Source organism: Amborella trichopoda, chromosome 10 (genome assembly GCF_054954075.1).
Source record: "Amborella trichopoda isolate Santa Cruz 75 chromosome 10, AtrichopodaSantaCruz75HAP2 v2.0, whole genome shotgun sequence".
Taxonomy (NCBI): domain Eukaryota; kingdom Viridiplantae; phylum Streptophyta; class Magnoliopsida; order Amborellales; family Amborellaceae; genus Amborella; species Amborella trichopoda.
The window spans coordinates 30,574,201-30,585,471 of record NC_142345.1 but is presented as its reverse complement, the minus strand read 5'-3'; the positions used below and the strand labels follow the sequence as shown (position 1 = coordinate 30,585,471).

At 33.0% G+C, this 11,271-nt stretch overlaps 1 long non-coding RNA gene across 1 annotated transcript; it reads right to left on the bottom strand.

Annotated features, from left to right (window-relative positions):
* Nucleotides 1-1,829: 1,829 nt before the first annotated feature.
* On the bottom strand, nucleotides 1,830-2,969 carry LOC18429759 (uncharacterized). Its single transcript, XR_016042579.1, has 2 exons — nucleotides 2,839-2,969; nucleotides 1,830-2,246 (listed from the first exon to the last, which is right to left on the bottom strand). It is a non-coding gene; the product is annotated as an uncharacterized LOC18429759 (long non-coding RNA).
* Nucleotides 2,970-11,271: the final 8,302 nt, after the last annotated feature.

The window sequence follows — 11,271 nt, the reverse complement described above, 5'->3', positions numbered from 1 at the left end:
TATACAATCATCTCACTTTATACTCCCATTTCTCTACGCCTTGTGAAGAACATTTCTTTTCCACAACATTTCTTTGGCTGACCCGTATAAAGAAAGTTAGCAAGGTTCGTAGAAATTTTTATTATTGAATAAAGTTCAATAAAGACATTTAATGAATAAAGTCTACTTCTAATACTTTAAAAGACACCCAAAACATATAGTACATAATAAAACAAAATAACTTAAAAGACATCCAAAAACTCTAGTACATAAAAAAATAAAATAACTTTGGCATCAAAAAAGTCTAGTACATAATAAAATAAAATAATATGATTTTTCAATCAAACTTACAACTTTTTCAATGTGAAGGTCCTTTATATCTGACATTCAAACTAGCTCTTAGGGAGCCATAGATCATCTCTCCCTGCGTATTCTCTTCTCGCCCTGCGTATTCTCTTCTCAATCTCTATCTCTAAGCATATTAAATACATAAAGGAAAAAGTTTATATAAGGTTGCAACCTTAAAATGTAGAACTACAGATGCACCTCAAAAATCTATCGGAAAATGTTGTTTTAATGTTGAAAAACACTCTAATTGACCATCTCGACATGGAGATATATGACTATAACAAATAAAAAGAATTTTGAATCTTAAAAATAGTGCATCTTACAACAATTTATCTAGACCGTCCATTTTCATGATTTCTTCACGTTTATTGATCTACTTGATTTTAACCATTTTTGAAGTCTAAAATTTTACAATTAGATATGAAAATAGATTTTGAGATAATTTTAAAAAAATATATATATCAAAATTATATGCTATAATAAAATTTGGAGGTGCACCTTAATTGGATTGTTTAAGGTTGCAACCTTATGGAAACCACACCCATACATAAATGTTTATCTCGAACAATTTCCTAGATTCTCTTTCTCAAACCTGAAGACAAAGTGAGACTCCAAACTCATGTCTTTCCTAAAATTCAAATATCTAATTTTAATTTTGATTAATGATTTTAAATCAAAGAATATTTACAATTTAAAGTATGAATTTATAATGCAGAATATTCATAATCAACATTTTTGTTATAAAATAGAGTGAGTTACATACGGACCCTAAATTGTTTTCTAAAATACAAAATGCTTCATTTATAGGTAGAAATTACTAAGAAGGTCGGTCATCATGCCTATGTTTATTTTTTAAAAAATTGCTTTTCGGTCCGGGGATTGAATCCTAGGTCCAAATTTGTTGTTTGTTTTCTTTTTTATTTGTTTTTTTTTTGTTTTGTTAGTAGGGTATCGTTCCAAGCTTTAGGATAGTGCCCAACTAACATAAACACTTCAAAAATATATTAAAAGTCGGTCCGAGGATGTTCTTGGACCCAGAGGAAATTTTGAAAATATAGAAAAAATGTGGGTTGATCGACCTTATTTATAATTTCCACCTATAAATGGAGCATTTTATAGTTTAGGAAATTTTTTAAGATCCCTACGTATATCACTCTATCAATATGACATTTGTTAAGATAATTGAAAATCCAATTATTTTAAAAATCCAATTATTTAATTATAGCATACATTAGATACAAATGAACAAAAGGTTTCCAGTTTGAAATGGTACCATTTCTTAAATTGAAGCCATTAGCTAGTTTCTACTTGCTACATTCTCCATCAACTTTACCCAAAATATGAGATCAAATACAAGTATTTAACCAGAATAAATAATACTTTTATCTACTTATCAAGACTAAAGCAATACTTTCCAACCAGAAAATGAATAGGCAATAACATATAAAAAAAAAGAAAAAAGAAAAAAAGAAAGAAAAGGGAACATCATACTCATATCGCAATGACACAATGAAGATACTTATAAACCATTCACAAAAGGGCTACATATACAATCCACATAGCACAAGGTTATGCATAGATAACCTTAAGGAAGGGCATGCTCAACATGGCCTTTATTTACTGCAGATACTGTATTATAAGTACATGACTTGTAACCAAACACACAGGCCACATTAGACTGAAAGTCTAGTTATGGGGCTTGGCCTCAGTGTTTACTTGTGCTTTGGCGAGGGCGTCGAACTCAGTTTGGGAGCAACAATAGCACCCCTTATGGCCACAGCATCTGTGGCGACATCCATACCCGGAGAGGGCTTCGAACTCAGTTTGGGAACAACAATAGCACCCCCTATGGCCACAGCATCTGTGGCGACATCGACGGTATTGCTCTGTTTGTGCAGCTTCCTTATCTACAACTTCCTCTGCCACAGCGAAACAAGAGCGACTGGTCATTTTTTAGTGAGAAAAAAAAGAGAATAAGATTTTTGGAGTTATAGAAAAATCTTCATCGTGAACAACTAGAGCGTGTTTTTAATGTATATTCATCCCTCATTTATTTGCTAATATTTGATTTAGTGATGCAATCCCAGACATCTGATGAACTTGGAACGATACAAAGAAGAATATTAAGGCCGCCACGGCATGCACAAATCTTCATGTGGTCAGAAAAAATATGGCAAAATTTAAAAAGAAATTTAACAATTATTTCTGGAGTTCTTATATAGCATTTATAGTGAGTCAATGTATTTACCTATACAAATAAATAAGCATTGTGAATCTTCGGTAGGAAACTTCACTTCGCCCCAGCCGTCTGATAACACGGCGGACGGCTGGAAGGCGTAGTTCTTGCAAACAAAGACTTTCACATTTTGTGGACTTTGAGTGGAGGATGTGAAACCTTCACCTTCATCATCTAATGCATTTCCATATCTAACTAAATATGCAAAAGTTATTGGAAAACAATGCATATACACAACTAAACTACGTGTTTGTAAATGGAATGACACTCCTTACCAGCATCAACCTCCTTAGCACAAACCTCAGAAGAGATGAGGAGGAAGGCAATCAAGAGTATGCCTAGGATGAAAAGAGTCTTGGAAGCCATTTTCAATGAGCAAGCAGCACTTGTTAAAAGAGTAGGATGTGAAGATCACCTAGAGTCACCCCTATTTATAGGAGTGGGAGAGGGTGGAGGGTGTGTTGAGACTTTTGAGAGAGAGAGAGCCGACAAGGTGCCCTTCTTATCCATTGAAGATTATCAACAAGGAGCCCTTCTTATCCATTGAAGATTGTCGACAAGGAGCACGTCTTATCCATTGAAGATTGTTGACAAGGGGCCCTTTTTATCCATTGAAGATTGTCGACAAGGAGCCCTTCTTATCCAGTGAAGATTGTCGTCAGGGGTGGCAATAGACTTGGACCGGAGGATCCGACCCATCATTGCCTGGGTCCAAAAATTGCCCCTTTATTTTGGTTGGAGGGGTATTTGTATTGAAAGTGTATTATGGAGAAAAAAAAATGAAAAAAAAAATTAATTTAGAGGTAAATTACATAGAAAGTTTTGTGTTGAAGTTTTTTTAAAAATTTTCCCAAGCCTTTATCGACTGAAAGAAGTCACAAGTAGTAGAAAGCCCCACTTTTGCGAGAGAATCAGCCACCTTAGTTGACTCTATGTACACATGGTGAAAGCAGATGGTCATTGACCCCGTCAACTGTAATACTTGTAGCATTGATTTCAAGTGCCAGGGGAATTCTTTTTTACCCTTTTTCTACTATTTAATAATATTCTACGAGTCAATTTTTCGCATCGTGGAAATTCCCCAAATTTTTCCCAGTAAAGAGCTTCAAACCTTGGAGATGAGATGAAAACTTCACTTTCTTAGTAATTTTAGTTCCAATATACATATATTTCTCAATCTTAGTTTATGGTCTTCAGTTATAGTATGGCTTTTATTGATTTAAAATAATATTGCGATCTTGGTGAGTGTGTGGGCCCACTTAGTTGGAGTTTTATTATTCATTAGACATAAAAAGAAAAGTAGTTGGTAAAAATAGAACCTGTTTAAGTGATTCTTGCATACATAGAGCATGACACAAGTATGAAGAAAAGTAGGTTCTAACATTTAGCCAAAATGTAACAAGGACCTATATTTTATACGGTCCCTTATCAATGTGGGTCAAGCCCTTGGACTTTATGGAAACTGAATGTATTTGAAATAACCCGTACAAGAGAGACAGACGGTCACATGTTTGCGTTGCAGAGGCTTTAAAGTTTAAAGCAGTAATATAGTAGACCTCGTTTTTTACAAGGAAAAATGGTGGGAGGGTGAAGCTTCTTTTCTGTGTGTGTATCTCACTTTAAGGTTAACAGGTCGGGTCTCTCAATCTTAAACAATTGGGGCACCTCTAAACAAGCTGTAAAGCATTTTTATGTTTTTTTTTTTTCAAAATTGCTCCTGGAGGACATACTCAGATTCAATTTTAATTTTTGTAGTTTTTCATTAGTAGGGCACTGCCGTAAAGCTTGGGCCGCTGTCTTATTAAGGAAATAGCTTTTTTTTTTTTAATCCGTACTGAGGATTCCATCCATCCACGAACAAAAGGGCAATTTTGAAAAATTTTAAAAAGTAGTTGACCGACCTTTTTTTTAATTTCTATCAATAAATGGAACATTTCATATGTTAGAACTTTTTTAGTATTTGTATGTAAATCACTCAAATTTATAAAATGATTGGAAAATAAATTTTCATCTGTAATTATGAACTTCAAAATTTTTAAAATAATGAGGGTCGAGCATGTTAACAAATAACCGAATAATCTTTAAAATGGACAGTCTAGATACTGTATTATAAGTTGTATTATTTTTAAGACTTATAAGTATTTTCCTTCCATATTGAAGTCGACATGATCAAATGAAAGTCTTCTAGTATTCGACCACTCTTTTCCTCTATGTTTATGAGGTGCCTTTTTTTCCTAATTTGACAAGGAACTAATTCCCATTTGAGTTGGTCCCTCTCACTCAACATGCACAGGCGAGAATGGGGTTGGGGTCATGATGGTAGTACCACATGTGCCCCAGCTACGGTCTAGGCTTCGATTCTCATCTAACACATTAAAAAACCACTAATAATTTGAATAAACAGGTAGGAGCTCTTCATCCCCACTAAATTACCTAAAAAATAAAAAAAAAATAGGGAAAGGGGCTGGGCTCGTGATGGTAGTACCCCATACTCTAGTTACCACGTTGTCGTTTCCATTCCCACCACTAACACCACCCCACTAATACCTCAAAAAAGCTAACTCTAATCTACTTGAAAAAACGGGTAGGGACTTGTCTTCTGCACTGAATTACAAAAAAAAAAAAAATGGTTGGGTTGTGAAGGTTCCTCGATAAATATTGCTCATGGAATTAGGAATTCTAAAGACTAGGATCCCACCCAAGATCGTGTACATAGTTAATTAAATACGAAATAGGTCAATATAAACATAAATTAAGTGCAAGAAATAAAACAAAAACAAAAGCCACACTATAAGGACATATGATATGTGTGGCTCGCCTCATAGGGCTACATCCACAATCTCGGCAAATAAAAATGCACTATCACAATGAAGATTACAAGTTTAGATTCTAAGATATAATACATCTCTCGAGACACCTGCAAGAACTTCACCGATCTTCCCTTCCAAACCTGCTCTTCCTACTGAGCAATACCGACGATCAACTTCATATTTCCCATCGCTATGCCGTATTTGAGAGAGCACCTTGAAAGGAACCAAGTGACTTTCTCTCTTTAAAAGTAAAAATAAAACCAACCTAAACTTCAATGGGCATACCGCCTCTCTCTTGGAGGTTATGTCTGACCGAGCCTTTCTTAGGGATCCCTTCCCATGACCCCTAAAGGGATGAGTTAAAAGTTACGAGTATTATGGTTCCTTGACCCTTCTTATAGAGATTACTGGGGCTTCTTTTTTTATTCTTAAGAAAATTCTTTTTTTTTTTTTTTACCACAATAAAAAAAATATACACCTCAATTTCAAGAACTTTTTTGATTCCTAAGAAAATTCCTTTTTTTTTTTTTACCATAATAAAAAAAATATACACCTCAATTTCAAGAACGTTTTTTATTCCTAAGAAAATCTTTGTTTTTTTTTTTTACCATAATAAAAAATATATATACCTCAATTTCAAGAAAACGTAGGTGTGGTGATTTTTCTTGTCACCAAACCTAATAATCTTCGTCAAAATCACCATAATTGCCGTGTCAACATTCAATGAATATATTTCTTAATATCTCATCTCTTGCCTCCATTATGGAGTTTCCACAAACACTTTGTCTCCATATTTCTGTACCTCAAACCGTGCTTCCATCTAATTTTGCCATTCATCTTTTTCTTCACTAAAACATTAAGTCTTAACTCCATACATACCTTTTACTCTGATACCAATTATAAGGTCCTTAGGAACGCCACGCTTGCATGTAGTCTCCTTAGCGCCTTTTGAGTTCTATACCCTAATTTCTAGAAAACCAAGGTGACCAACCCTTGGTCCTCCAAAATTCCCATGGCCATTAAACCTCAAGTAAATCCTTTTCAAGAAAACAAGAAGACACTCACGACCCCACAACAAAGTGGTGTAATATGGAGAAACAAGTAGATATCAGTGATAATCATTAACTCTATACTTATTAGTTTATTTTTCCTTTCTTATTTATGGGATGAAGTTACGGACAGCACGCAAATTATGTGCCTTATTGTGTGAGAATAGTGTCACACTTAAGGGCCTGTTTGGGTAGTACGGATTTTAAGTCATGGATTCCCAATATCTTGGATATTGCCAAAATCCACTGTTTGGACTGTTTAATGACTAGGATACTTAAAATCAATAAAATCAAAATCATGGAAACAAGTCCTACTTTTTCATGATTTCATTTCCACAACAATTTTTTTTTTTTTTTTTGCATTTCTAAGGGCCATGGATTTTAGTAATTGGCTCCGTCGACCTGAAACATAGGGAGCATTTGGTAGGTTTGAAAATTTTAGATAGAAAAAGTACCTAAATTTTTTTTAAAAAAAAACTATCTTAAAATTTTTAGAGAGAGAAACTATCTCAAATTTTAACTTTTGAGATGGAAAGTATGTTAAAATTTTGGAGAGAAAAATTACCAATTTTTTTAGAGCGATGAATTATTTCAAAATTTTAGAGAGAGAAACTGTATCAAATTTTAACTTTTAGAGAGAGTCTGTGTTAAAATTTTAGAGAGAGAAAATACCAAAATTTTTCAGTCTCAAATTTTACGATTTAGAGAGAAACTATCATATTTGAAAGTGAGAAAGTACACGCAAATTTTTAAAAAGAGAAACCACCTAAATTTTTTACAAAAAGAAACTATTTCAAATTTTTTTGAGAGAGAAACAATCTCATATTTTGATTTTTAGAGAGAAACTATATCAAGTTTTAGGGCCAGTACCTAAAAAGTTTTAGAGATTGAAACTATCTTAAAAAAATTTAGAGAGAGAAACTATATCAAATCTTAAGTTTTAGAGAGAGAGTATTCTTAAAACTGTAGAGAGAAAGTATTCTTAAACTTTTAAAGATAAACTATTATAAATTTTCGAAAGATAAGCTACAAAAGAAAATTAGAGAGGAATATCTTGTTTTTTAGAGATAGAAACTTTCTTGAAGTTTGAGTTTTAGAGAGAAACTATATCAAATTTTGAATTTTAGAGAGATAAAATATATTAAAATTTGAGAGATAGAAATTATATCAAATTTTAGAGAGAAAAACTACATAAAAAATTTTAGAGATAGTAATTATCTCCAAAATTTTGGAGAAAAACTATTGCAAAATTTATGTTTTAGAGAGAGCAAGTATCTTAAAATTTTAAAAAGATAAACTAAAAATTTTAGATAGAGAAACTACATGAAATTTTTAGAGAGAGAGAAACTATTTCAAAATTGAAGTTTTAGAGAGAAAGTATCTCAAATTTTAACTTTAGAGAGAGAAAGTATGTCAAATTTTAGAGAGACGCTATATCAATTTTTAAAGAGAGAAACTATTTCAAAGTTTGAGATAGAGAAACTATCTCAAACTTGAAGTTTTAGAGAGAAAAAGCATCTTAAAATTTAAGAGAGTAACTATATCAAATTTTAGAGAGAGAAAGAACACAAAAAGTTTTAGAAAAAGAAACTAGCCCGAATTTTTTGAGAGAAATTATCTCAAATTTTAGCTTTTAGAAAGAAAAAGTATCTTAAAATTTGAAAGAAAAACTATATCATATTTTAGAGAGAGAAACTACTTAAAAATGTTTAGAGAGAAAAACTATCTCAAAAATATTGAGGGGAACTATCTTAAGTTTTATGTTAGAGAGAGAGTATCTTAAAATTTTTGAAAGAGAAACTATATTAAATTTTAGAGAGAGTAATGCACCTAAAAATTTTAGAGAGAAATTATCTCAAAATTTTAGATAGACAACTTCAAATTTTAAATTTTGGATATAAATTTTCCTCCTTTTTTAGAAAAAAAAAAGAATTTATAAATTTTCCTCTTGGTTCAAAAAAAAAAAAGAAAAAAAACTCAATCAGATAGATCGATTGAAAAATGAGAACTATATTGGCAACCAAATGATTCCTAGAGGGAAGAGAGAGAGAGAGAGAGCAGGGGCATTGACAATTTTGATATGTAAATTGCCCACATTGCTACCATTAGAGTTCTCATTACGATATGATACATTAAGCATTTATAAATTCATCAAATGGATGTAAAAGCTATTTTTAAAAATAGAGAACTATACAAGTATATCTACTTGAAGCAACCTCAAGGTTTCGCAATGCATAGAGAAGAAAGTACGTGTATTGGTTAAATCTCCTTCAGTTTAAAATGATCTTCAAAGTTATGGGATGACAATCTTAATGTAGGAGTTCTATTTTATATGTTGAAATTATTGATTTAGATAAAATCTATTTTATAGCTTGAAACTGTTGATTTAGATTACAAAAATGTGCTTGAAAGAAAGACGTAACTCTGAGCATATTTGCAGATGACATACTATCTTTCTTGCAGTAATGTGGACATCATAATTGAAGTTAGTAACTTATATTTACTCCAACAATGACATAAATGACTAGGGCAAAGCATTGATATGAAGGACATGGGCGTAGTAAATGTCATATTGGGAATTTAGCGGTAGGAAATACAAATAGAATTTCATTGTTCCAATCTCATTTTATAGAAAACTTTATTGGACAATTTTAATCTTCTGTCTGTAAAGCAAAATGTGCAGCTTATAATTCCAATGTGCTCTTAAGTCTAATAATTAATAATGTATCACAATCACAATATTCAAGGATCCTTGGTTATCATTGGTATACAATGAATTGCACTACGTTTGGTATTGTACATGAGAGAGATCCTATTAATCAGTCATGACATTAAAATTCATATAGAGAGTATTGGATACTTTGAGCATATTATTGATTTCAAACTAGTAGGATATGGATATCTCGAGTTCATATTGATATACATCATTATGGATGTATATGTATATATCTCTTGATAAGATTAGATATCTAAAAAATAAGAAGAGACCAAGTCTTACTTGGTCATCAAATTAGTTTGGTGATAAGGCCTCCTACTATTTATCTCTATATCTAAGAATCATATCATATTTATCTCCAGTAATTGTGTAGTTGTCCTTTATATATAGAGGTACTTAATGATGTAAACATTCATCCAAAATAGTGAAGTGTAGCCCGTTGGGCTTTGGATCCATGGAAATAAGGCTTCGGCCTGAACCACGTAAATGTTGTGTTCTCTCTTCTTCTCTCTCCATCCTCCATTCAATGTCTGTGCATGTATTCTCCCATGAATTCTAACATGGTATCAGAGCCAACCTCAGATTTGAGTTGCCAGATCTTACAGATCTGAGCTCGGCTTCAGATTCGTTCCGACTCTCTGTCAGATAACTGCACCCTATTTGATATTGTCTTTATTGATCTCGACCTCCATTGACATGCCTCTTCGTGCTAAGAGAGTTTGTGAACCATTAGTATTATCACGAACACCATGAAAAGATAGAAGCTGCCTCAATCCCCAATTCAACAACAGTTGATATCAAGAGAGACCTATTTTTCCGTAATCTGGTAGAGAGAGAAAGGCGGTCTCTTTTTCCCTACCTTTCCCATCCTGAAGAGAGAGATGGATGACCCACCCATTGAGAAGATCTCCATCCCTGGTTCACATCAACACCATCATCATCATCGATAACATCATCATCGTCGTCCTCATCGGCCGCATCATCATCGTCGTTGATATTGGCATTGTCGTCGTCATCGTTGACATCTCCATTACCTGAATTGCCATTGACGTCTATAGGAAGCAGTTGGGGTTGTTTTGCGTCGAGGAGATTGGAATTACTCTTTCATATGCCCATATTCACCATTAGGTCTGTTCATAGGTCCTTACTAGAGCAAAAGCTGTGAAAGGGCATTAAAAGACCTATTGAAGCCCAACTGGTATTGCGCTAGCAAGAGCGAGAGAGCAGGTTTCTTGGTATTGTGCTAGCAAGAGCGAGAGAGCAGAGTTTCTTAATGGTTCCAGCTAGAGAGAGAGAGAGAGAGACACAGTAGGGTTTTGCTTGTTTCACAATTTTTGTTGAAATATGGTTTTGGGGTAATAAATAAATAAAGAAATAAAATAATAATAATAAAATAATAATAATAAAATAAACCATAAAGGAGAAAAAAATAGGAGATCGAGTTGATGCTGTGAAGATTGTGTTTTTATTATTGGTGGGAGAACACATGAATTTGGGGTTCAAATTTAGCAGAGAGATTTACTTTCTGGCAATAGAGTTGGAGATTGATTTGTGCCTCCAATGATTTTGGGTTTTGTTATTGATTGGATGTAAGAGCCTACAAGTTTTTAAGATTTGCATTTTTCACATTTCAAAGGTTTCGGATTTTCTTTTGATTTTTGTCCTTCCAAGTGCCTCATGTTTGATGATCGAATTTCTCAATCCTGATTGATGATCAAGTTTTTCGTTACTTGATCTTGTTTGATGATAGAGTTTTTCGTTACTCCATCTTGTATGATAATGGAGTTTACTCGATCCTGTTTACTTCAGATGCCTACTTTAGATGTCAATGTTTAATGATTGAGTTTTTCGTTACTCAATCTTATTGGATGATGGAGTTTTTCGTTGCTCCATCTTCTAAGATGATCGAATTTCTTTCCGTTATTCGATCTTGTCAATTGATCGAGTTTTTTATTACTCGATCTTGAAAATTTTCAAGCAATTATGCTTGTTGTTCAAGCAATCTGAAGATCACTACTCATTTTTGAAAACTTAGTATTGTTCAAACTCCATTTGTTGACAGAGCATCTTGAGTTTGAGGGGAAGTGTTAGGATATGAATATCTCAGGTTCATATTGATATACATTATTATGG